This window comes from Cyanistes caeruleus, chromosome Z (genome assembly GCF_971803275.1).
Source record: "Cyanistes caeruleus chromosome Z, bCyaCae1.hap1.1, whole genome shotgun sequence".
In the NCBI taxonomy this organism is placed as follows: domain Eukaryota; kingdom Metazoa; phylum Chordata; class Aves; order Passeriformes; family Paridae; genus Cyanistes; species Cyanistes caeruleus.
This window is the reverse complement of record NC_141732.1, coordinates 76,781,195-76,784,001: the sequence shown is the minus strand read 5'-3', so window position 1 is coordinate 76,784,001 and position 2,807 is coordinate 76,781,195. Positions and strand designations below refer to the sequence as shown.

At 44.4% G+C, this 2,807-nt stretch overlaps 1 long non-coding RNA gene across 1 annotated transcript; it reads left to right on the top strand.

Moving 5' to 3' along the window:
• Nucleotides 1-226: 226 nt before the first annotated feature.
• LOC147648606 (uncharacterized) lies at nt 227-2,523 on the top strand. Its single transcript, XR_015280682.1, has 3 exons — nt 227-373; nt 606-641; nt 1,110-2,523. It is a non-coding gene; the product is annotated as an uncharacterized LOC147648606 (long non-coding RNA).
• The last annotated feature ends 284 nt before the right edge of the window (nt 2,524-2,807 follow it).

Below are 2,807 nucleotides of genomic sequence, written 5' to 3'. Positions count from 1 at the left end.
GTGGGATGGAGCAGAGCAAGGGGTGCTCCCAGAGACAGCCATCTGAGCCAGCTCCTCCCAGCTCCGGAGGGGAGGCAGCAGCAGGCCACCTTCATGGTTGAGTTCTCCCTCACAGCCTGTGCTTTATCTGGATATTGATAACCCGAATAGCTCTCCTAATCAGCCGGTAATGGATTCCACCGGGAGTACCTTATTTATCTACCACCTCTCCCAACTTCAGTCCTCTGTCTCCTTGCCACTCCTGGCCAGCCCCCTGTGCTGGGCAGGCACCTCTCATTTTTCAGAGCAGCGCAGTGTTCTTCTGCCACCAGCCCCCCTGTGGCAGCACGTCCTCTCCCAGGTACTTCAAGGCAAATGAGGTGTTTTAAGCCAGGTGAGATGGGGGATTTGGTTCTGTTCTCACCTAATGGGGCTGCATTAAGGAGAACAAACACATCTGTTCTTCACTCTCCCTTCTGGCCACATGGTCCAGGCACACTGTGCTGTGGCAGCCTCCATGAGGGCACTGATCTCATCCTCATGCCTGCAGATATGTGCACATGTGTGTGCTCTCCTACCCCTGTGCTTTTCTAAAATTCTAACATATTTTCCTTTTCATCCCCCAGCCCATGGGTCACTCCACATACCTCCACTGCTCCTCGGTGAGTGAATCTCTAAGTGTGACACAGTCCAGTGTACCCCAAGATCTGTGCAGTGACCACGTGAAGTCTGGAAATAATGCTTTTATATGGCTTTTTATACCTGAAAAACTCAGTCAGCCTCTGTTCTGGCTCTCATGTGTGGCATAGAAATGGTTCCTTTTATTTTCTTTCTGTGCTTTCTAGGTACTCTTGCAGTAAAAGGGATCTTGGCCACTGGCTTCAGTAGGAGCAGACTTTTGCCCTACAGGCAGTAGACAGTGTCTGGTGTTTCCCTGTCTAAAGACCAGGTGCAAAAGCAATTCCTGGTCTGGGATGTGTCTGCTCTCTAGAAAGGCTGGCCTGTAGACAGCTACATTAAGCCAATGGCTTCTGACACTCAAATACCAGGTTTGAAGAAGGGAGATAAAAGATGTTTCACAACTCGTCTTTTGTTTTCTCCTTTTCTTTCATTATCTTTTTTCACTCCAGACAAAACCTGTATGTCAGCAAAAGATTCAATATGGCACAAGAACAGCTCATTACCTTACATTACCTCCAAAAGTTCTTTTGTATTGGGAAATAACTTCTCTAGGAGAGCTGAAGCATGCCTGTGGAAATCACCTTGTCACACCCAGGAGCACTTGGCATCCTAATCCTTTTTTACAATCTGGGAAACTGAGGCACAGACAAGCAAAATACTTCAGCTACCATCACACACCTGGGCCCAGCAGGACTTGTTTTTTCTTACCTTGGAAACACAGACTGGTTTACCTGGAATAGATGGAGTTCTGCTACTGTAAAATTGCTGTGAATAAGGATGAGTCTGGGCTCCAGGAGTCCTGCTTTCCAAATCCCTGTTCTAAATACCACATTGTCATAAAAAGCTGACTTTAAAAATAGCATGCACAACTTTGTGCATGGAGAAGCCAGCAATTTACACAGCTGAGCAAATCATAGAAAACTCTAAACAGGGAGTGGAAAAATATTTACACTTCCAAGGCCTGAGTGTAAATTGAAGAAGTACATCCCATTAATGGGAGTTTATGCACATTGATACATTTCATTTTTCCCTGAAATGCTGAAAATGAAACACTGAGACGTAAATGTTCCAGGAGTTGATCAGTGATGCTGCTTCTGCACCTGGTAGCCAAATGACAAATCAGGTGAAGGAGTGAAATATAATTCATGCATTGCCTTGACACAGAGAAGGACAGAAGCTGGTTGTTTTATCTCTGTTTTGTCATTTTACCCAGCTCTCTGTAGTGGAGATTCTCTGTGTCCCTGATTCCTACTGGTGTCAAATAAGTCATAACTGGGCTTCCCAGATCCTCCACTCATGCAAGTCCCCTGGCTTAATTTGCATCAGATGAAAATCACTTATTATACCCTTAAAAGTCAAATGTGAGGTATAAGGAGAAGAGGACATGTGCTACCAGTCTGCCAAACACTGCTTTTGGTTATTCTTACAGCCCCAAAGATGGCCCATGACTCCCTGCTCACCACAAGCACACCCTCCCTGAGCAGTGGCTACCAGTGACCCTGACAGAAATTAAATATGTGCTGGGAAAAATCAGCAGTGATGACAAATATGCCCAGAAAAAAAAAACAAGTGGTGCTTATCAGAGTAGGTATCACAAAAGTTGACATTTAAGTTGGATTTGGAGTCTGCCTAAGAATTGCTTTGGATTTCTTCTCAAGGAAGAAATAGATTTCCAGTCTCTGTTTAATTTTCCTACCTTGTTTGTACCTTCTTTATACACAAATATAAGCTGTAGCTACTATAGCTTCCTCACCTATCCCTGTGTGTGCACATTAGCTTGCTGTAGCACTGAAGGAAGGCCTGGAGAGTTACACCAATTTATAACAACCTCATGTCCTGTTTGGGATGGATGGAGTCCATTTTGGTTGCTGTTTACTGAGTGCTGCAGAAACAGAAATGTTTTCAGAGACATTTCTGTTACCTTAGCTTTTGTCAGGATCATCTTCTTGGTAAGTTTTACTTTGGGAAATCACTTTTTCAGTCACTGATCACCCAGGGTGATATTAATGCTGAACCAAGGCATTAGAGAGCTATTTGGGTGTCCTTCCTTCTCCATGCTAATTTTATCCTGAAAAGAATTGAATAATTGCCTCTTTACTGGGACATCAAATGCTGGGGAGCTTCACAGAAAAGAGCAGACTATGTAT